The 25,058-nt window shown below is 37.8% G+C and overlaps 1 protein-coding gene and 1 pseudogene across 1 annotated transcript in view; both read left to right on the top strand.

Annotated features, from left to right (window-relative positions):
- LOC141509126 (cilia- and flagella-associated protein 107-like) overlaps positions 1-25,058 on the top strand; it is a 117,171-nt pseudogene that overhangs the window by 24,449 nt on the left and 67,664 nt on the right.
- Positions 1-25,058, top strand: part of LOC141509125 (arylacetamide deacetylase-like 4) — a 64,709-nt gene that overhangs the window by 14,605 nt on the left and 25,046 nt on the right. The window contains exon 2 of the mRNA XM_074218402.1: positions 22,431-22,504. The gene's annotated coding sequence lies outside the window, so the exon portion shown is untranslated. The remainder of the gene's footprint in view (positions 1-22,430; positions 22,505-25,058) is intronic.

Raw genomic sequence — 25,058 nt, 5'->3', positions numbered from 1 at the left:
CAAGCCTGGGGAGTCACCCTTCAGAAAACCACCAAGCAGCTACTTCCAGAGAATTCAACTCATGGAAGGTAAGCGGGTTGGAGGAGATTCAGAGATCCCAATGCTATCTCTGAGGTAGGACTCTGTTACTTTGCCCATACTCAGATTCCAGCCTCATAAAGGGAAACTTACACTAACAGAGAAGAGCAGGGACTCCCCTCACAGTTCCAGAGTAGAGAAGTAGAGGAAAAATTGGAAAGAGAAATGAGGTTGATGTGAGAATATCATGAAAACTAAGTCAGCAACTTGGTGAAGGAGATACCAAAAAATACTGAAGAAAATAACATCTTAAAAACCAGTTTAGGTCAAATGGAAAAAGCAGTCCAAAAAGGTCAATGAGGAGAAGAAAGCCTTAAAAAAGCAGAATTAATCAGATGGAAAAGGAGATACAAAAGCTCAAAATAATTACTTTAAGTATAGAATGGAGCTAAGGGAAGTTGATAACTTTGTAAGAAATGGAGAAACAAAAAAACAAAAGCAAAAGAATGCAAAATTAGAAGACAATGTGAAATATCTCACTGGAAAAACAACTGACCTGGAAAACAGATCCAGAAGAGACAATTTAAAAATTATTGGGCTACCTGAAATTCAGAACCAGGTAAAGAGCCTAGACTTCATTTTTCAAGAAATTCTCCAGAAAAATTGCCCTGATATCCTAAAAGCAAAGGGTAAGTAGAAATTTAGGGAATCTACCAATCATCTCCTGAAAAAGATCCCCAAATAAAAACTACCAGGATCATCATAGCTAAATTCCAGAATTCCCAAATCAAGGAGAAAATATTACAAGCAGCCAGAAAGAAACAACCAGATAATGTGAATCTAGAGTCAGGATTACACAGGATTTAGCAGCATCTACAGTAAGGGCTCATAGGGCTTGGAATATGTTATTTCAGAAGGCAAATAAGCTTGGATTACAACTAGGTATCAACTATCCAGTTAAAAAAAAGAGCATTATCTTTTAGGGGGAAAAATAGATATTCAATGAAATTAGGTACTTTCAAACTTTCCTGTTGAAATAACCAGAGCTGAACAGAAAGTATGATCTACAAGTACAATACTCAGGTGAAGTATAGAAAAGGTAGATGGGAAGGGCAAATTTGAGTGATTTAATGATGTCGGAACTTCATGGGAAGATGATACTGATAACTCATATGAAGCTTCTCATGTTTGGGCAGTTAGAAAGAACATATATAGACATGCCACAGGAGGGAGCTGAATATGAAGGTATAATATAAAGATGGAGTTAATGGGTGAGAAAGGGATGAATTGGGAGAACGGGAAAGGCGATGTAAGAAAATACTTTTGCAATGTAGTAGAAGAGGGGAAGGTGGGGGTAATGGGATGAGGGAGCCTTCACTTTCTTTTTTTTAAGCAATAGAATGTTTATTAAAGATATTATTTGAGTTTTACAGTTTTCCCTCAATCTTGCTTCCCTCCCCCCACCCCCACCCCACAGATAGCACTCCTTCAATCTTTACTTTGTTTCCATGTTGTATCTCGATCCAAATTGGGTGTGATGAGAGAGAAATCATATCCTTAAAGAGAACAGAATTCTCAGAGGTAACCAGATCAAACCATAAGACATCTGGGTTTTTTTTCCAAATTAAAGGGAATAGTCCTTGTACTTTGTTCAAACTCCACAGCTCCTTATCTGGATACAGATGGTACTCTCCTTTGCAGACAGCCAAAAATTGTTCCCAATTGTTGCACTGATGGAATGAGCAAGTCCTTCAAGGTTGAACATCACTCCCATGTTGCTGTTAGGGTGTACAATGTTTTTCTGGTTCTGCTCATCTCATTCAGCATCAGTTCATGCAAATCCCTCCAGGTTTCCCTGAAATCCTGTCCCTCCTGATTTCTAATAGAACAATAGTATTCCATGACATACATATACCACAGTTTGCTAAACAATTCCCCAATTGAAGGACATTTACTTGATTTCCAATTCTTTGCCACCACAAACAGGGCTGCTATAAATATTTTTGTACAAGTAATGTTTTTACCCTTTTTCCTCATCTCTTCAGGGTATAGACCCAGTAGTGGTATTGCTGGATCAAAGGAGCCTTCACTTTCATTGAAACTGGCTCAGAAAGGAGATAGTAAACATATTCAACAGGGTATAGAATTCTATATTACCCTGGAGGAAAATAAGAGAGGAAAGGGGAGAAAGGGAACAGTGGAGGGGAGGGGGGTGTATAGGTGATAGAAGAGAGGGAAGATCATAGGAGAGGGTAGTCAGAAACAACACACTTTAGAGGAAGGAGAGAGGTTAGATAATTAATGTTTTTGTTTTTGTTTTTGTTTTTTGTCAGGCAATGGTGTTAAGTGACCTGCCTAAGGTCATATAATTTGGTAATTATTTTCTGTGACCAGAGCTGAACTCATGTCCTCCTGTCTCCAGGGTCAGCACTTTATCCACTGTGCCACCTAGCTGCCCCAATTTAAAATTCTTCTAATTTTCTGGTGATAGCTCCCATTATATCTAGGTCATATATTCATTTTGATCTTATCTTGGTATGTGGTATAAGATTCTGTTCTATGCTTAATTTCTGCCAGAATATTTTTCAGCTTTCCCAACTATTTTTACCAAAGAATGAATTCTTAACCCCAAACTTATGTCTTTACATTTGTCAAATACAAGGTTACCATAATTATTTCCTACTGTGTTTAGTGTATGCCTACTCTTCCACTGATCTCTCTTTTAATTTCTTAATATCAGATTGTTTTGATAATTGTTGCCTCATAATATAGTTTAAAATCTGGTCCTGCTAAACTCTTTCCTTTATATATTTCCTTTTTCATTACTTACTTTGATATTCTTGACCTTTTGTTCTTCCAAATATATTGTTATTATTTTTTTCTAACCCAATAAAATAATTTTTTGGTAATTTAATGTAGATGGTATTGCATAAGTAAGTTAAGAGAAAATTGTCATTTTTATTATATTGCACTGCCTAGCCATTAACTATTACTATTTCTCCAGTTATTTAAATTTATTTTATTAGTATGAAAATTTTCTCATAATTTTGATCATATAATTCTTGGACTTGTTTTGGCAGTATTCTCTCAGGCAATTTATTGTCTATAGTCATTCTACATGGGGTATCTCTTACTAATCTATTCTTGTAGGGGTTTTGTGTATATATATATATATATATATATATATGTATATATGTTGATTTATGTGCATTTATATCCAGTTGCTTAAATCTTATTGTATTTGTATAAGAAGTGCTTTTAATTGTGTTCAAATAGTTCCTAAGTTTGCCTTGGGAGGTAGATTCTCAAGCATTTAATGTTGTCTACGATTACTTTAAATGTAACTTCTCTTTATGTATCTTGTTTTAGGGCTTTGTTGTTCACATATAGAAATGTTGATGATTTATGTGGGTTTATTTTATATCCTGCTACTTTGCTGAATGTATTGTTTCAAGTAGTTTTTTAGATGATTTTCTTGGGTTCTCCAAGTATACCATCATACTATATACAAAGAGTCAAAGCTTTGTTTCCTCATTGCCAATTCTGATTCCTTCAATTTCTTTTTCTTATTGCTGAAGGTAACATTTCTAACACTATATAGAATAGTAAAGGTAATAATGGGCATCCTTGTTTCACCCCTGATCTTATTGGAAATACTTCTGGTTTATTCCTATAACATATAATATTTGTTGATGGTTTTAGATAGATATCACTTATTATTTTAAGGAAGCCTCCATTTATTCCTATACTTTCTAGTGTTTTTTAATAGGAATATATGTTATATTTTATCAAAGACTGATATCATATGATTTCTATTGGTTTTGTTATTGATATATTCAAATATGTGGAGTGTTTTCTTAAAACTGAACCATCCTTGCCTACCTAATTAATATAAATCCTGTCTAATCCTGGTATATTATCCTAGTAATAACTTGCTGAAATCTCTTAGCTAAAATTTAATTTAAGATTTTTGCATCAATGTTCATTAGGGAGATTGGTCTATAATTTTCTTTGTTTTGGTTCTTCCTGGTTCAGGTCTCTGCACCACATTAGTATCATAAAAGTAATTTAGCAGAATTCCTATTTTCAAAAATAGTTTATGTAGAATAGGAATTAATTGTTTCTTAAATGTTTGGTAGAATTCCCTTGTAAATCCATCTGAACCCAAGACATTTGTCTTAGGGAGTTTATTGATATTTTCTTCAATTTCTTTTTTTCAGAAATGGGGTAATTTAAGTATTTTATTTCTCTTCACTTCAGGGCAGTTTGTACTTTTGTAAATATTATCCATTTCACTCAGGTTAAGCATACAGTTTTGCAAAATATCTGAATTATCTTTTTAATATTCTCCTCATTGGTGGTTAGTTCACCCTTTTCATTTTTGATGTAGAATAACTTGGTTATCCTCTTTCTTTTTTTAATCAGATTTACCAAAGGCTTATCTATTTTATTTTTTCATAAAGTAACTCTTAATTCTATTTATTTATTTATTCAACCATTTATTTATTTATTCATTCATTCACTCACTCATTTATTTATTCATTCATTCATTTATTTATTTATTTTTAGGGTTGTTGGTTTTTTTTTGGCAAGGCAAATGGGGTTAAGTGGCTTGCCCAAGGCCACACAGCTAGGTAATTATTAAGTGTCTGAGGCCGGATTTGAACTCAGGTACTCCTGACTCCAGGGTTGTGCTCTATCCACTGTGCCACCTAGCTGCCCCCTCTAAATTTTATTTATTAGGTCAATGGTTTCTCTCCTTTGAGTTTTAGAATATCTAATTTGGTATTCAATTTGGGATATTTAATTTGTTCTTTTTCCTAGCTTTTTTAGGTGCATACCCAATTCACAGATCTCCTCTTTCTCTATTTTTTATATAAGTATTTAGAGACATATAATTTCCCCTAAAAACTATTTTGGCTGCATCTCATAAATTTTATGATGTCTCATTGTTATCATTTTCTTGGATATAGTTATTGATTACTTCTTTGATATGTTGTTTGATCCACTCATTCCTTAAAATGAAGTTATTTAGTTTCCAATCAATTTTTGGTTTATCTTCTCATGACCCTTTATTACATGTAATTTTTATTGCATCTTAATCTTAGAAGTATGCATTTATTATTTCTGCTTTTCTATATTTGAGTGATCTTTTATCTTTCTTTTTTTTGGAAAATTATGTCAAAATTTGTTTGCCTGGAAATGTTCATCAGTATTATACTTCAATTTCATGGTGGCATGCATGCCTGATTTTTGGATAGTGGACAATGCTCTCAAGATTTCCCAGTCACCAATGGAGAAAAACAAGAATGTGTCCTTGCTCCCATATTTTTTAGAATGATGTTTTCAGTCATGTTATCAAATGCCTTCAACCAGGATGAACATAGCCTCAAGGTCAGTTACTGCACTGATGGCAATTCTTTAACTTGAAAAGGTACAAGCCAAGACCAAAGTGGAAAGAGTATTGGTGCATGATCTTCTGTTGCAGATGATTGTGTCCTCAATACAGCCTCTGAAGCTGAGATGCAATAAAGTATGGATCTGTTCTCTGCTGTTTGTGCTAATTTTGGTCTAACAACACCAAGAAAACAAAGGTGCTCCATCAGCCAGCATCACACCATCTATATGTGGAACCATCAATTACACAAATGAAGAAGTTTCAAATATTGAGATCAAGTTCACTTAGCTTGGCAGTGTCCTTTTCAAGGAAGTACAAAATGGCAATGAGGTTGACTCTCACATTGCTAGAGTTAGCTCAGTATTTAGGAGGTTCCAAAAGAAAGTATGGGAGAGAAGAGGTATTAAACTGACTAACAAACTGAAGTTCTACAGAGCTGTTGTGTTGACCTCATTGCTATATGCCTGTGAAACCTGGACAGTTTTTAAATTGTTTTGGGAAGATTCTGAAGATCATTTGGCAGGAGAAGATAGCAGACACTGAAGTCCTTTCTCAAGTTAGATTGCCTAGCATTCCAACATTACTACAGAGAACACAACTATGAAGTAGACACGTTGTTAGAATGCCAGACATACACTTGCCAAAAAAACTATTTTATGGAGAACTCAGACAGGGCAAGCACTCACAAGGGGGTCAGAAGAAGTGATACTGAGATACCCTGGAGGTCTCATTGAAGAACTTTAGAACTGACTGTATAGTATGGAAGACACTGGCACAGGACTGTCCAGCATCATGTGTCCTTATCAGTGAGGAGCTGTGCTTTATGAGGGAGGCAGAATTGAAGCAGATCAAAGTTTAGAGTACCTACCCCAGGTGTTCACATGGACTATTTGTGCCCAACATGTGGTAGAGCATTCCAAGCTTGTATTGTTTTGATCAGCCACAATCAGACACATTTGTCTCCAATGTAGTGTTGTCATTTTGATCTTCTTTGATAATGGCGGACAAGAACCAAACAACTTTTATGCCCTAGTACATGGTCAATTTTTGGTATGGCTGCCATGTACTGCACAGAAAAAGGTATATTATTTTCTATCCCCATTAAGTTTTCTCCAGAGGTGTATCATATCGAAGTTTTCTAAGATTTTATTCATCTTCTTAACTTCTTTCTTATTAATTTTGTGGTGAGATTTATCTAGTTCTGAAGAGAGAGGTTGAGGTCTCTCATTATTAAAGTTTTTCTGACTATGTATTCTTGTAATTCATTCAACTTTTCCTCTAGGAATTTGGATATTATACCACTAGATGCATATATGTTTAATAATGATACAGCTTTATTACCTATGGTGCATTTTAAGAAGATGTCACTTCCTTATCCCTTTTAATGAGATTGGTTTCTTCTTTTTCTTTATCTGAGAGCAGGATTGCTAACTTTGATTTTTTTATTTTTGCTCTAGCCTTTTACCTTTACCAGATGTATCTCACTGCTTCAAATTTGTTTCTTGTAAACAGTATAACAGGATAAATAGATTTTGAATTCCTTGCTTGGGTGCCTCACTCTTTCTCTTTGTTTTAAGGCAGAGTGGGGTCTGATTCTCGGGAATTGAATAAAACTTTTCTCTTCATACCTTGAGAAATCTCTGAATTTTATTTAAGTGAGTAAATCATCTCACACAGAGGCATGGTCACCTGAGGGAACTTTTGATTATGCCATCCTCACTGACCTAAACAAGCTATGTCAGAGGCAAGGCAAATGGAGTGATATTACAAATATTCAGCTACTTTTTGAATTAAGGCAGCACCCCTCCCTATGGAAATCCATTTCTATTATCCAAATTATTCTCCATCAACCAGAACCTCCCCAAACTGGTTCATCAGACCCCTCAGCCCCTTCCACTGCTCCTCTACACAATCCTCTGGAAGATGGATTTTTCAGTCCTTCTTGTTTTCCTGTTCCTTAAACTCCTCCTCCTCTACCTGATTCTACCTTAGATCTTTCACTGAATGTGGCCACAATATCTATTCTTTCTTCTGTCTCAGATAATTTCCCTTCTGCAACCACTACAACTTTTCCCCTTCTCTCATTTCCTCTTCAGGCTTGCCTTTGTCCCATTCCCTCTTTGTGAAGTGGCAGGTCCCAGTCAGATTGAAAACTTTCTTGGTTCCTATGCTACTGATCCCTCTCAGTTTTTTAAAGAATTTCATTATCTGAAGGGCAGCTAGGTGGCACAGTGGATAGAATACTGGCCCTGGAGTCAGGAGGACCTGAGTTCAAATCTGATCTCAGACACTTAATAATAACCTAGCTGTGTGACCTTGGGCAAGTCACTTAAGCCCATTCCTTGGCAAAATGCCCCCCAAAAAGAATTTCATTATTTTACTACATCCTATGACCTGACTTGGAGAGATATTTATGTTATTTTTTTCCACTTGTATGACTGCTGCTGAGAAGGAAAGGGTTAGAAAGCAGCACAAGATCATGCAGACATGTCAAATAGTATCCCACAGACAGTCCTGTGGGGACAATTGCCATCCCTCAGGAAGATTCTAAATGGAACTACTGATGTTCCCAAGATTTACATGCTAGAGATTGCATGATTGCTTGCTTGATTACTGACTTGCAAATTGCAGTTCAGAGAGCTGTCAACTTTGATAAAGTTAAGGAGGTTTCACAGGGTTCCAATGAAAACCTGACAGCATTCCTTAAAAGAGGCAACTACCAAATATACTAATGTTAATCCTGAATTTCCTGAAGGGATTATTTTTCTTAAATGTCTATTTCATTTCTCAGTTAGCCCCTGATATCTGAAGAAAACTGAAGAAGATGGAGGCTGGCCCCCAGAACTTCTCAGTCTTTAATGATTGGGATGAAGAGAAAGTTATATACCAGACTAAATCTCTCCAGATTAGCCTCTGCCATTATTGGATCCTGAAACCCCCAAAGGGCACTTAACGGCATTGATCCCAGAGGTGACTGTTTTAAATGTGGCATTGAGCAGCTCAATGCCCAAATTCCAGATTCCCCTCTAAGTCTTAGCCAAGGTGTGGCAAAAAGGTTGGACCCCACTTCTCTTCCTAGAAAGGGAAGACCTTGGTCAACTCCTAATGATTTCCTGCTCTCTTGGGTTTGGCCCTGGATAAATGATGCTGCCCAGGATCTGCTTCAGCCCTTGAATCCATCATGCAAGCAGAACCTGAAGTAGCAGGTAAGACAATATCTTTTATCCTAGGCATGGGGGCCACCTTCTCTGCCCTGCCAGAATATAAAGGATCCACAAAGAACTCATTTATTTCATTTATGGTGACTGAAGGATTCATCTCTAATCCTCTAATTACTCCTTCTCTATCCTGTTCTGTTGGGGCTTCCACTTTTGCATATCCCTTTCCCATAGTTCCCAGCTGTCCTACACCTATATTAGGCAAAGATATCCTCTCTCATTTAAAGATTCAGATCTTAATTCCTTCCCTTCAGCAACATATGAAGATCCTACCGGTATTTTCTTTCTCTCATTTTCTGACTCTCTCACTATCCTCTGATTCTTTCCTCTCACACTCTTGCCCTGAAGTTCTCTTTGATCTTATGTCCTCCCCTCATATTTCTGACATCCTGATGATAACTGGTTCATTGATGGGCATTCCTCAATGGTAAATGGGAAGTGGACAGTGGGGTATGCCATTGTATCCTCCATCTCTCTCATTGAGTCATGCTCTCTTCCTCCACAGACTTCCTCCCTTAGAGAAGAACTTGTTGACTTAATTCAAGTTCTCCTCTAGCAAAAGGGAAATTATTAACATCTACACAGATTCCTGATATGCTTTCCATATTTTCATTCTCATGCCTCTATCCGTGCAGAAAGGGGTTTCCTTACTTCTAAAGTCTCTCCTATAACTAGCTTCCTATAACTAATGCTGACCTAATTCTTAAACTCCTCTCCAGTGCATCCTCTTCCTCTCCTTTGGTGATCCACTGTAAGAGCCAACAGGACATATCTACCTCAGTGGCAACTGGGAATGAGAGGGCCAACCAGGCAGCCAAACAGGCTGCATGCCAGCCCTATACACACTTTCAATTAATTCCCTTACCTTCCCTGAATCCAGGATATACACTGGAATAAAAACAAGCCCACTTCTCTAAAGACACCATGTGGCTAACTCATAATGGCTACTTTTTCCTTCCCCAAAAGCAAGCAGGCATCTTTCTTTCTCACTTTCATGATTCCCTCCATGTAGGACACAAACCCTTCCTACAAATTCCTATCCCCACTGCTTAGTAATCCTGCTCTCTCTGACACCCTCCTGAGGCTTACCAAAGACTATCATACTTGTAAGTGTACCTTACCTCAAACAGGCCTTCATATCCCCCTTCTTTCCAATCCCCAAAGTCCCTGGCCAAGATGTATGACAGACTTAGCCCTCGCAGATTCCCTCTCACTTTTTGGCACAGGGAGAGGAATGAGTTTACTCACCTCTTCTCTTTCCATCTTAGTATATGCTTGAGAAGAGATGGGATCTTCTTCCTCTGTGGGAATGCTGCATACCTATGTCTAACCACCAACTGAACAGGTATTTGTTCCTAGTCTACCTCTTGCCCTACTCTGAGACAGCCCCTAACAACCAGTTCCTTTCAGTCACCCTCAAGATACATGCAAGGTATTGAAGAGTTCCTGCTCTCATTCCTATCTTAGTGGCTATAGGCATCCTTTCTGGCATGGTCATGGGGGTAGGAGGCATCACAACTTCTCTGTATTACTTTCAGCAGTTATCACAAGACCTTCAGGAAAGAATTGATGTTATAGACAAAAGTCTCCTACAAAGTCAAGATCTGCTGGATTCCCTAGTCACTGTAACCTTACAAAATAGAGAACCTGAACCTACTGAGAGTCAAGAAGGGAAACCTCTGTATGTTCCTGGATGAAGAATACTGTTTCTGTATTAATCAATCAGGACTGATTCAGGATGCTGCTTAAAAAACTAATAGAAGCTTATGTATTAGGAAAAATCAGTTTTTTGACACCTGGTCTGGTTGGTTTCAGTCTTCCTACAGACTCTCTTAGCACCTTCCAATATTAACCTCATCAATCATGGTCTCATTGGCACTCTTCACAAAACAATGAAGATTATAACATCTCAGATGATCAAACCCATGATGCTTCTTCAGGCTCAAGGATACCAACAATTCTATCCTTTACTCTTAGCTGTACCTGATGATATCATCATCCCCACTCAGAAGAAGCTCCAGAAGAACTGACCTCCAACCCCAATCCCCCTTAATAAAGTTAAAACAGAAAGACTGGAATGTTGGATTCAGTTCCATGGATGCCCAGTAGAGCCCCAGTGGAACCATCTTTTCCTAAGGACATTAACTCTAATGTCCATAGAAATAAAAAAATACACAATCTCACCTTGTGTGCTTGTCAGCTAACTTATCTGTTACTCATAACTAATACTTGTCTCAGATGAACTGTGAAGAGGTGGGAGACAAAAATGACAAATTCTCCATTTATTTTACAGCATGCAAGAGCTTAAATATCCTCTTAGTCCCTGGCTTACTCCCAATTCACATGACATTCTCTAATTAACAGTCAAACAATGCTCCTGTGCTAGTGGACAGAAAGTAATGTTTACTTCCTCAGGTTAGTATGTCTCATGCAACAGAGGCTTAGCATGAGACTTTGCTATCACTTGGCTTAGTGTTTACACACAATGCTCCAGGAACTGCCAAAACATAAGGAACAGATGAGAAGATCCAGAGAGCTGAACCAGGTGAGCAGGCCATTGATGCACTTTGGGCAAGAGGACCTTTAAGTCATTCCCAGTCATGCAATGACCTTCCTGTGACCCTCAACAGTTTCTTACAGGTGACTGCCCAAAGAAAACACATTCTCCATGGAGATCCCAATGACTCCCAGTCCCTATAGAAACCATACCACCTTGCCTCCTATATCCTGTTCCATATAAAAGATTTGTTCTCCCCACTACCTACTGCTGGAGTCTGCTTGGATTTAACCCACTATACCTTCCTTCAATAAATAGCTTTGCATTCACTGCCATTTATGGCACAATCTTCCTTTTTACCCAGGGTTCACCTTTTGACTTTTCAGGACCATAAGATGATAGGAGGTGTGCTCCATCAGGCAGCAGCGGGGCTGAGTTCTGCTGCAAGATTTAGAGGTGAGCTGGAAAAACTGACCCTAGCTACTGGACAAGTAGGTCTGCAGAAACCAGGGCTAAGACCAGCAACTTCTGGGACCCTGGGGGTATGGATCCCTCCCCACCATACCCGGACAGGACAACACATAGGAGGAGGAGGAGGAAAGAACAAACTTCATTTCTCCACTTTTGGACAGAGAGAAAGAGACAGAAAGAGAGACAGGAGACACTAATAGCTTTTTCTGATTGTGGTTAAAGCTTAGCAGTGGTGGAGGTAAAACAAGACTCTCTCTTCAAAGCCACAATCACTGGACTGATATAAACCAAGGGCCTAGATTGCAGATTCTAAGAGAGAGAGATTCCATTTCCCCCCCTGTTTTACAGCTGAAAAAACAATCATAGAAGCCACTTCTCTGTCAGAAGAGGGAAAATGAAGCAGGGAATAGGATAAAAGGACAAACCAACTTGGTAAAAAACCCAGATTATTTTTTTTTGCAAGGCAGTGGGGCTAAGTGGCTTGCCCAAGGCCACAAAGCTAGGTAATTATTAAGTATCTGAGGCTGGATTTAAACTCAGACACTCCTGATTCCAGGACCAGTGCTCTATCCACTGCACCATCTAGCTGCCCCCCAAAACCCCAAATTTTAAGGTAAAGAAAGAGAGCCTTTTTGTGTTACTATTCACTAGCCATAGAGGAAAAAAAAGGAGGGGAGAAATCCTGCTAACTTCCCAAGGGAGTGTTCCACCCCCTAGGTTGTATTTGGAAGGAGTGGTTGGAGTTCATGTAGACAAAGAATGATCTCTAAATTCTGATCTCTACTAAACTTGTCCACATAGTGCCAATTCTAACAATGTCCCTATTTTTACCAAAGTCTTCCCAAAGAACTAAGCACTCATACAACAAATAAGGCATAGCACCATGGAGGAAATCTAACTCTATTGCAGAATGAGATCCTGCAAAAACTGCTTGCCTGCCAGAGCATCCTCCTGGGGGAGGGAAACTGGAGTGATTTGCTAGGAGAATCCCCCTTGTTTTGGTAGATCACCCCCCACAAACTTCACACTGTGCACCTCTTTTCCTATAAATCTGAGGGGGGGATCAAAAAAGATAAATAGGGTTTTGAGTCAGTGGAAGGGGTAAACAGAGAAAAAAGAGGGCATTTCACACCTTCAGAGTCCCTTACTGGTTGCCAAAATGACTAGAAAATGCCCCCAGGGAAAAGGAGGCTGAGAAACTCACTAATCTCTCAGACTCAGGAAGCTTAAATTTTAATTCACAGATTGCAGTGTTCCCAGGTTACTATAAGTTTACAAAGGCTAATAGCAAAGACATTTAAGAAAGGAAAAAGAGGAAAAGAAAAGAAGTCAGTGCTCAAGGATAGGGCCTCTCAACTTCTGTCCAAGATGACAGCGAGATAGGCAGAGTTCTAAAGTCTCCTGAACTTTCCCCATCTATGATATGAAACAAACCTCTTAACAGAAATCCAATCCACAAAACCTAGAAGGAAAATCCAGGAGAAAGAACATCTAAATCTCTATTGAAAGTCAATTTACATCTCAAGAGTAGGTGGTAGTCAACCCACCATTTTCTACATTCACAATTCTCTTCATCTTTCCCCTGCATCATTCCTCACGCAAAATTATTCAGGACCAGAATTTGGTCATTTTAGAGGCCATTTGGAGATGAATGCATTACAGCAAGGACTTCATTGAGGCAGGTCCAGAGAGTAATTGGCTGGCAAAGCTGACTGGCATCCTGGTCTTGGAGCAATGCATTCAAAAGAAACAAAACTCAAGGGAAAAAATTGAGCAAACAAAAACCAGAGATATTGTAACAGAGAAGCCTATTTAATAGACGTCCAATAATTAGGAAAAATCTACAAGTTCTATAAGGGGCAAGAATTATACTTTATGATTCTAAGCCAGTATAACACAGATTTGTTGATGAATGCCATATAAATTGTAAACAAAAACTCAAAAATAGTATAAACAAATGTACTGAAAAAGCATTTTAAAACTGCATGTGTCCAAAAAGTAATTTTCACCAAAATTTTCTATTTTATCTTTGGCCATGTTTAGAATGAACAAAGATTACAGTTGAAGAATGGATCTCTTTAAAGTAGTTAAAAATATACCAATAGGCATTATCCTGATCCACTGACTCACTCTCATAATTAATTATGACCTGGAATGATTATGGCAATCTATTACAGAGCAGAGAGGGACATGAGGACACATTTCCTTCTAAAGTCATACAGACAATATTTTTCAATGTGCCAGGTGAGGGAACTTTTAAAAGAATCCTACCCAGTTGAGGCTAGGGTTGTTCTTTCAAAGGTCACTTACTCCATCTGCAGCATGTAACATCAAACCCCATAGGGCTAAAGGCTTCACTGGCATATTGTCTTTCTATTTTATCATATCTGATGTCAGGCAGATCAATTAAAATACGTTACAATATAGCAATTACCAATAACCAGAGCTTCAGTTGGCTTGAGCACTAAGGAGAACCAAGAGTGTGCCAGGCTATAATTTGGTATAAGAGATCCAAGGGGAAAAAAAATCAAAATTTAATTGTTGCTCATGTACCTAAGGACAGTGCTGTAAATGAAATGCAATAAAACGGATTGAGATATAAAATACAATAATTCTAATTCATTTTTTAAATAAAATCAACCTTTTGCAATGAACCCATTCAGTTATTAACTATGTTTAAAATAACTAAACATCTCCTTCTGGCTAGGAGGTTGCCCATACTTCTCACATAACAATTAGCTAGAGATCGCCACAGAGAAATCTCAAGTCATTATCATTATTTTATCTTCCTCCTGTTACTCAGATGCTTTTCCCCTCAAAACAAATAACCAGTTTAGTCCTAGTTTACATATATATATACACACATACATATTTATAGCTAGAAATTTTTATACTTAAACTTTTAACTACTAGCCATCTTCAAAAATACAAATTATGACTTTCAGAATTCTTTAAAACCATTAGAACATCTTAGATAACTTTAAATTTCTAATATGTGTTATTGATTCTAAAGCAATGAAACAATAATAAAAATAACTAAGCATTCAAGTCAATTAACAACATGAGTTATTGAATTTTACAAAATAATATTTCCATTATATTATGCATGAATCCACAGAATCCCAGAAGGGTGTATAGATAATACATAGGATATAAGATTTTCTATGGTAAGGCCTTATAGTTTAGCTACAGAGAATTACTGACCTTCAGTTTGCTTCTGGCAAACAGAGAATCACTGACCCCCAATTCACCCCTGATGTACAGGGAGGGGAGATGAGCAGGATTGATCTCATGCACATATTTAAAACAACACGAGTAATTAAAAGAACCACTGAACGTCACTGACTGGTCCTGGTCAGACTGTCAAGGCCATACTTGATTAACATTGCCTACTTCTTCAGGAACTAGCCATTTCTGAATGTAAACACCATAATTCTTGGGATTTGGGGAGGGATGGCTCCTTCCTCAGACAACCTGGTTTTATTCTACAAAAAACTGGCAAGAAGCCTTCTTTGTTTTCACCCATGGAGAGGACCTTCTGCCTGGGGCTTTCCCAACTGGGACTCTCCAGCTGCTGTTGATTCAGAGGTTGAAGCTCCTCCGATTGGTGATATTTTCTCTTAATATCTATATTTATGTAGACTTTGCTCTTCTTTTTATTATATTGGGAGTATTGGTTACTTTTGCTGTAAAACTGATTTATTTCTACCTGTTTTATAGTCTATTAAATATACTCTTTTTAGTTTTGTTGGTATAAACGTGTGTCATTTTGTACGAGCGAATCGAAACTAAAACTCCTTAATCAAACAAAGGGTGCCATAATTTGTGATATTTCCCTTACCACCCCTTCAAAGGAAGCACATGTTAATTCCAGGCTTTAGCATTACAGTATTCAAATAGCTTACATGTTCCCAAGAGAACCAAACACTGTTAGTATTTCTTTGAAATTACAAGAGAATATCACATAACTGATAAATACATATACATATATATTCCCTTCTTTAAACATGTGATGATAGATGATGAGACAAAGATTACAAACTTTCTTCCTTTACCGACAAAAGACTTTGTGAGATTGTTGACAATTATCAAAATTGATTTAACATCAAAACAAATCAGATTATAAAATTTAGTACAATATTTATCTTTCCCAAAAGAAATCAATAAATTATATGATTCAATATTCCCAAATTCCTTGACATAAAATTTATCCCAATTATATTTTCCTTCTTAATAACATATAAATTCTCAAGACTTGATACAAAACTCTCATTTAACTCCTAAGTAGTTTCTTTTTTAAACACAAGGTGGTGACCTTTTCCTTTCAAGGGTCTTCCTGCCCTCTTTTCAAAACCTCTTGAGGGCTGGGAGTCTACATTTACTAAACCTTAAACTCTCAATTAACCTAAATTGAATACAGCCTTTAATCAATATTAGTTTAACAAAAATTTAGCTCATAGCTGAAATCATTTCAAACTTTTCCACTTAAACTTTCAAATAATATAAGTGAATAGGCTCAGATCCCAATTTCATTAATTCCTTAAAATAAAACCCTTTCAAGCAACCAAATTCAAAACCCAAACTAAAAGGAGCAACATTTAACTCAGGTAACTATAACTATTTCAGACTTGAATTACACATACACACACACACACATACACGCACAAACAGAAACAACCTGTTTCTATAAAGATTTCAAATGTACCAGGGTGAGATTGGATACCCTGGCTCGTACCAAAAGTCAGAATATAGAAACGTTTTCCCACCTCTCCAGGACAGTAGAGAGATGTGAAAATGTCCCATTGATATTTAAATATACATGTACACACATTTACATGCATATATTTATATTATATATTTTTTGAATGTACCAATTAAGACCAGTCAAAAAAAATAACTTTTAATCAGAATTTCTTGAGGAACCTCTTATATATTCATTAAAATTTTGAAATAGCCAACCAATAGTTAAAATTGAATGTATTAAGTAACTTTATGAAGTTCAACTCCAGTTACTCTATTATAGAAATATTAGTTATTAGCACAGGTTTAATTTAAAGATGAAATCTGAATTATCTAGTCCCAGAAAAAGTTATCTTCCCCTTTTCTTTAACTAATTGACCATGAAGCTTCCCAATCAATCTGCCCATTTCCTCTTCCCCCTCCCAATGATAGGACTTTCTCAGCCCAGCTAAATGGGGCTTGGAATTGATAAACACACATAGCCTAAGGAAAAAATATGGTCATTTCCTCCTCTCCTCCCCAAACAAGGAAGAAAGCATGGGCATCCCCTATTTTAAACAAGTGCACAGCTGGGGGGGGGGGCTTTTTTGGCACCAATTTTTCGCCCCCTTATTTTAATTCTCCATCAATTTATAGGTAGGTAAACATGTCAGTTGGACATACACCAACTGTCCTTCCTTAACAACCCTCACTCCACAGTGGGGTATAAACCAAACACATCTCAGAATTGCCTTTTGTCTCGTCATTGTCTCATCAATGTAGGCCCACACCAGGGCTACTGGGAAATACCACATGGGATCAGTTTAGCTGACTCCCCACAAAACTCAACCTTTTTCCATTTTCTGGAAAAAGGGAAACACAAAAGGAGGGCTAGAGATTCAATAATTTTCCCTACTTTTCTAAAAATCTTTGATCTAAAAAAAAAAAGGGGAGTTGCTTCTCATTCTCACCTCTGGAGCTCTATCCCTTTCCAGGTCTAGGCAGAGTCTCTGAGCTGTCTTGCCATTTATGTAGCCACTGGCTACTTGAGTTCAGTTCTGCCTATGAAGGATCATTATTCAGACTTGGGAAAGCAAGGGTGGAAATAAAAAAAAATATTTAAAAAGTTACAAGACATAGGAAGAGTGAGAGTGAGAGCGAGAGCGAGAGCGAGAGAGAGAGAGAGAGAGAGAGAGAGAGAGAGAGAAACAGCCACGAGCAGATTTGACTGGGCCACAGTTTGGTAGAGAAGACTGACTGCGTGCTTAATTTCCATGGATTTTTGTGCCTATTTTCCTATTTGGTGCATTCTGTTTTTTAAGATGTTGTTTTCTTCAGTATTTTTGTATCTCCTTTACAAAGTTGTTGACTTGTTTTTCATGATTTTCTTGCATCACTCTGATTTCTCTTCCCAATTTTTCTCTTTTACTTTTTTTAATCCTTTTGAGTTCTTACATGACCTGTAGTTAATTTATGCTAATCTTTGAGGCTTTTGATATAGGATTTTTGATTTTGTTGTCTTCTTTGTTTTTGTTTCTATCTTCCCTGTCACCATAGTAACTTTCTAAAAGTCAGGAACTTTTCCTACTGTTTTCCCATTTTCTACCCTATTTCTTGATTTTTAATTCTATGGTAAATGAATTTTTGCTTCCATGGTGGAAGGGGGACTGTCCCAACTTTCAAGTTTTTTTTGTGCAGCTATTTTCAAAGGTAATTCTGGAGAATTGAAGAGTTTATTTCAAGGTGGTATGATTTAAGATGATGTGGTTCACTACTCTTTGATACTGTGCACTTGTCTGTAGGTAACCACAAGAACTCTTTTTCACCTAGTCACCATGACCAGGGTTCCTGTTCCTCTGTGACTTCAAGCTCTAGTGTACAAGGCTTCTCCTGCCCTGGGAATGAGACCCAGGACCATGACTCAGATCAATCAAACAGAATTAAAGAATGAAAAATTAGAAGACAGCATAAAATACCTCACCGGAAAAACAACTGACCTGGAAGATAGATCTAAGAGAGATAAAGTCAGAATCATTGAACTACCTAAAAGATTTTGTAGTCTTTATTCTTGTGTGCAAAGGGTGACCTGATGGATTCTTTTGGAGGTTAGTTTCCTGACAAACTGATCCAAGAGAGGCTGACCTTCACTTAGGATTCTGATTTCACTTGCCTGCCCCTCATTTCCGGAATTCTCTCCCTCAACTCTGCTTCGTGGCTTCCTTCAAATCCCAATTAAAATTTCAGCTTCTTCAAGATGACTTTTCTTTTCTTTTTTTGAAATTTTATTTATTTATTTTGAATTTTACAATCCCCCCCCCCCCCCAAGAAGGCAGTCTGTTAGTCTTTACATTGTTTCCATGGTATACATTGCTATAAGTTGAAAGTGATGAGAGAGATCATATCCTTAAGGAAAAATAATAAAGTACAAGAGGAGCAAATTTACATGATAAGATAATGGATTTTTTTTGTTTTTTTTTTTGTTTAGGTTTTTTGTAAGGCAAATGGGGTTAAGTGGCTTGCCCAAGGCCACACAGCTAGGTAATTAGTAAGTGTTTGAGACTGGATTTGAACCCAGGTACTCCTGACTCCAAGGGCTGTTGCTTTATCCACTGCGTCACCTAGCTGCCCTAATGGATTTTTTAAAAAAAATTAATGGTATCAGTCTTTACTCTTTGTTCAAACTCCACACTTCTTTCTCTGGATACAGTTGGTAGTCTCCATCACAAATATCCCAAAATTGTACCTGATTGTTGCACTAATGGAATGAGCAAGTCCATCAAGGTTGATCATAAGCCTCATGTTGCTGTTAGGGTGTACAGTGTTCTTCTGGTTCTGCTCATCTTGCTCAGCATCAGTTCATACAAATCCTTCCAGGTGTCCCTGAATTCCCATCCTTCCTGATACCTAATAGAACAATAGTGTCCCATCACACACACACACACACACACACACACACACACACACACACACACATATATATGATATATGTATATACCACAGTTTAATAAGCCATTCCCCAATTGATGGAAATTCACTGAATTTCCAATTTTTTGCCACCACAAACAGGGCTGCAACGAATATTTTTGTACAAGTGATATTTTTACCCTTTTTTCATAATCTCTTCAGGGTATAGCCCCAGTAGTGGTATGCACATTTTTGTTGCCCTTTGGGTGTAATTCCAAATTGCTCCCCAGAATTCATAGCTCCACCAACAATGTATTAGTGTCCCAGATTTCCCACAACTCTTCCAACATTAATCATTGTCCTTTCTGTCATATTGGCCAGTCTGAGAGGTGTGAAGTGGCACCGCTGTAATGCTTTAATTTGCTTTCCCCTAATAAGTAATGATTTAGAGCAATTATTCATATGACTATGGATTGCTTTGATTTCCTCATCTGTTAATTGCCTTTGCATATCCTTTGACCAAAAGAAGCCTTTTTTAATCACCCTTAATTCTGGTGCCTTCCCCTCTATTGATATCTCCAATTTATCCTTTGTCTATGTTGTTTGTACTTGTTTGCATGTTGCCCCATCAGTGATTAATGGTTCTTATCCATCATCAAAGAAGAACAAAATGACATTTCTATGTTAAAGACAAATTATAGTGTGTCCATCTGTGACTGATCAGACCAATATGAACTTAGAATGCACAGATCGGGCACAAATAGTCCATGTAAATACCTGGGGTGTTTACTTCAAATTTATATATGTCACAAATGTTCCCTTTGAGTTACTTCCATTCTGCCTTCCTCATAGAGTGCAGCACTCTTACTGATGAGGACATGCCATGCTAGGCTGTCCTCTGCCAGTGACTTCCATGCCACATAATCAATTCTAAAGTTCTTAAGAGAGACCTTCAGGGTGTCCCAGTATCAATTCTTCTGATCCTCTTGTAAGCACTTGCCCTGTGTTAGTTCTCCATAAAATAGTCTTTTTGGCAAGAATATGTTTGTCATTCTTTTTTCCCCAATTGATATAGTATTTTACTTTTCCAATGCCATATTATGGAAGTTTTTCAACATTCATTCACATGTATATGAAGTTCCTTCCACTACCACCCCTTCCCACACCCCTTCCCTTAGCAGTGAACAGTCTGGTAAATGTTATATGCACATATCTGTATTTACTGTTAGTTTTGTGTTTACACATTAGATTTGTGTTTACAGATTAGTCATTTTCTATATGAGGAATTAGGATTAAGGGGAAAAGAAAGAAAACCATGAGATAGGAAAGAAAAACTTAAGAGAAATTTTAAAAAAGTGAATGTAGGGGACATCTAGGTGGTACAGTACATATAGTACTGGCCCTGACCTGGTTCAAATTTCAAATTTCAGAAACTTAATGACTACCTAGCTGTGTGACCTTGAGCTAGTCACTTAACCCCATTACCTTGAAAAAAACAAACAAAAAACCCCCTCAAAAAGTGAATGTAGTGTTTGTTCAGATTCTACAGGGTTTTTATTTGGTTTTTTATTGTTTTCCTTTTTTTGGGTATGGATAACATTTTCCATAGCAGTTGTCTTAAGGTTTGTCTTTGCTCTTTGAATTCTGAGAGGAGCTGCATCCATCAGGATTGATCAATTCATAAAGTTATTGTTAATGTGTACAAAAAAGGATGTGTAGCAATAATGTTTGTGCTACACATTTAGTATTGTGTAGAGAAAAGCTTTGGGAGTATGCCACCATGCCACCATCTTGGTTCCACCTCAGAAAACCTGTTTGTTATTCTAATAACATGGCCACTCTCTGTGGTAATGTTTGAATGCTTAGCAGTTTAGCTTGAGACAGGACCTTGGTCTTCTCCTGCCAGGTGATCTTCAGAATTTTCCCAAGACAGTTTAAATGAAAGCAATTCGGTTTCCTGGCATGGTGCCCTTAGACTGTCCAGGTTTCACAAGTAGGCTTCTTTCATGTGGTTGATATTTAGATATTTTTAGATCTGTTATCTTCAATCATGAGGATTTCTGGAAAATTATGCCAAAATTTGGTCTTCTGAAGAAGTTCATCAGTATTGTATGTCAGTTCCATGACGGCATGTCAAATTCTACTGCTGATTTCAGTGGGGAAATGACCCTATGGCCTGGCTCTCCTGTGTGCAGGGTTGTAACTAAAGCTCCTAGTGTATCTGCACCTGCTGCTTTATCTTGCCATGTTGCTGCAAGACTTTGAGATAGGAATGGTAAAGCGGTATGGGTGATGTCATTTGCTTGGCATGTAAATTTGATTTAAGTGAGGCAGAATTGCATAAAGTCATCAGCCTCCCTCTTTCAAAGTTATCATTGTCCAGTGGCAAGGCAGTCAATACTACTGGTGATGGCTCTTTAAGAAGTGGATGACCTTGGCATCTTTGATGTGTAACCAAGCTCTAACCTCTCTACAACACCTGCTTTAGCTGCATTCATGACCATTGGAATGAAGTGTTCTTATCTGCCTATTCCATCAATGGAAAACTTCACATGCTTGGAGTAGACTACTCCCCCCACCAAAATCATTGATGAATTTGAGACTCTTTCCAACACCCTCAACCTGGTTTAGCCCATCTGTTGAAATGGTTTGATGGGGTGTGCTTAGTGTGCAATGCTACAGCTTCTTGGAACCATAGATGAGAATTTAGTGGCTTGTGTGGACATCAAAGGTAGAAAGTAGCCCTGAAAAGGACTCAGTAGCCCTCACCCTAGAGGTACTAGTCTTTCTTGAGCACACCCTACACTCCTCTTTCTTATTAGACAGGGGCTCTTTTAATCTCTTTCTTTGTATCCTCAGGGTTTGCCACAGTGCCTAACATTGAGTAATAAATAATGAATAAATATTTCCTTAATGACTCATTCAATCTGATTATTTTGGTCTGATTAATCTCAAGATAACAAATCTTGAGGACTTGGCAAAGCTATTGCCTTTAGGGAAACTGGACAAAGGTAGAGAGCAAAGGGGAAGGAACTTATTAGAGACCAGGTATACTATCTAAGAATTTCCACAGAGAAGTTCCCTTTCAGTTTCACTCTTAGACAGAGCAGTATGCTGATCTTGCTGTTCTTCCTCCTCCTGGCAGGGTGCATTTTTATCCTGGGAAATGGACTCTGGGTGATCTATGAACACTTCTTTATTACAGATGTTCCTGCTGCCATTGGCTCCACAATAAAGTTCCACATCCTACACTGTTTCTTTCTCCTGGTGTTAAATTCTGTGAGTGTTACTTTTTTGCTTCTCTGGACCTGCTATGGAGTTGGGTGAATGTAGATTGAATGGAAGAGGGGTAGAAAGAGCAAAAGCAGGGCGGCTAGGTGGTGTAGTAGATAAAGCACTGGCCCTGGAGTCAGGAGTACCTGGGCTTAAATCCGGTCTCAGACACTTAATAATTGCCTAGCTGTGTGGCCTTGGGCAAGCCACTTAACCCCATTTGCCTTGCAAAAACCTAAAAAAAAAGAGCAAAAGCAAAGTGACATAGACTCTAAGTAAATAAAGAGCCTTCCTGGAGGTTTGGGACCTTGGGTAACACAGTGTTCCAGCAGTTGTATTTGGGATACTTTGCTTTTGTTTAACACAGTAAGTTATTTTTGTTCTAATCAGGTGGACCTCACATATGGAAGGTTTCAACTGCAGATCATATGGAAAGATCCCACAATCCTCAGGGAACAGTGGTTAAGCAGCATACATAAGTCCACATAAGAGAAAGACATAGACCTTTGACTAGACTCAAAAAGAGTACCATCCATTTTTCAAAAATAAACATGTTGAAAAAATGCAAATGACCACAAATGATATATAATTGCATGAAAAAAAAAAACTGGGGGCAGAAACAGGTAGAAATAATCAAATGGAAATTCCTAATATAGGCCTTTTTAAAAAAAAGGGCATTTTATTTTGTTTTTTCCAATTACATGCAAAGACCGTTTTCAAAATTTATTTTTTGTAAGCTTTTGAACTCCACATTACCTGCTTAAGTCATATCAGCATCTGATGCTGAACCATCTGACAGGACAAAGGACTTTGGTGGAGGAACTTTCTTTTTCTGAATCTTCAGTAGCTGCTGCTGCAGCACCTGTAGACATTAGTTACCAGGTCATTTCCTTAGGGGCTTCTTTCCAGGATGATGACTTTGAGGAATAGGCTAAAAGAGGTATCTGTGGTCTAGGAGGTAAAGCCACTCTCCCAGAGGTCCTAGGTAAGGTCTGTAGCTACTGCCATTTCCAGGACAACTTGGCAGTTGTTTAGCAGGTGGCATTGGTAATTGTGAGGAAAGGATGCTCCATTTGTACAGTGATTCTCTTCCCAGTGCTGGTTGCACAGGCTGGAAGCATCAGAAGTAGTCTGAGAAGCATTGGAAAAGCTCCCAGGTTCAGGGTCTTAGGCTATCTCCTTCAGGGTCTGAAGGGAGGTGCTGGACTGCTGTCACACAAGTTTGATTTTCTGCTTCATAGGTGGTAGTTGTTGGGGACAGCTAGCCCCCTCTAGACAGGAATTACCTTCCCAGATAATGATTGTGAAGTGTCCTAGAAGCTGGCATGATGGTGGTCTGCAGCACTGCTATTCTCCATTCTCTTTGGTTTTGAATCTTTGGCTATTTTCTGCAGTGATATGAAGAGAGATGGTGGTGGTAGTTTGCCTTGCCCAGCACATGCTGCCTCCTTTTTCTCTCTTGTTGAAAGGTCTATATAAGTTAGTGGTTATAAGTCTGGGCTATAGTTAGTGGTTAAAAGTCTGCTTCAGGTGAACAGGGTTCCTCTCAACAGTTCAGTGATCAAGGACAATTCTAAAAGACTTGTGATAGAGGAAACCATCCATATATAGAAGAAAAATTGTGGAGTCTGAATGCAAACCAAAGCATACTATTTTCAGTTTTTTTAATTCTTTCTCATGTTTTTTTCCCCTTTAGTTTTGATTCTTCTTTCACAACATGACTAAAATGGAAATATGTCAAATATAATTTTTACATGTACAAACCTATATTAGATTACTAACTTTTCATGTGGAATTCAAAAGTTTACAAATGATAAATTTTCAAAATGGTCTTTGCATGTAATTGGAAAAAAACAAAATAAAATAGCATTTTTTTAAAAAAAGGTCTTATCTCACTTGATTCTTTCTACCTGTTTCTGCCCCCAGTTTTTTCCCATGCCATTTGTGGTAGAGTAGTTTGTATTTTTTCAATATGTTTATTTCTAAAAAATGAATGAAGGAGCAGCTAGGTGGTGCAGTGGATAGAGCACTGGCCTTGGAGTCAGGACTACCTGGGTCTAAATCTGGTCTAAGACACTTAATAATTACCTAGCCATGTGGCCTCGGGCAAGTCACTGAACTCCATTGCCTTGAAAAAATCTAAAAAAAAAAATGGATGGGATGTCTAACATTCTTTTTGAGTCTAGTCAAAGGTCTATGTCTTTCTCTTATGTGGACCAACTGACCATTTCTAGGAAAAAAATGTTATCTTCACTTTGAAAACCAGCTTCTTGTAGGGCCATCTTCCTCACACCCATGGGAAAGCCTCTCTGTGGTTTCAAGTCTAGTGAAGTCAAAATTATTTCTAAATGCCCCTTGTGAAGTCATAGTGAAAATGATTATGAAGTCCTATTTACTTTGGAGACAGTGAAACAGAATGGGTAGCATAAGAGAAAGAAATAAGACTTCACACTGATTTTCCAGATTAGTCATATTTCCAATATCTAGGACAATGCTAACTCCCTAATAGGTATTTAAAAGGGTTTTAGAGCTCCCACAAGTAAGTGTTTGATTCCTCATA

This window comes from Macrotis lagotis, chromosome 1, assembly GCF_037893015.1.
Source record: "Macrotis lagotis isolate mMagLag1 chromosome 1, bilby.v1.9.chrom.fasta, whole genome shotgun sequence".
In the NCBI taxonomy this organism is placed as follows: Eukaryota; Metazoa; Chordata; class Mammalia; order Peramelemorphia; family Peramelidae; genus Macrotis; species Macrotis lagotis.
The sequence above is the reverse complement of the archived record's forward strand: the minus strand, read 5'-3'. Positions and strand labels throughout refer to the sequence as shown.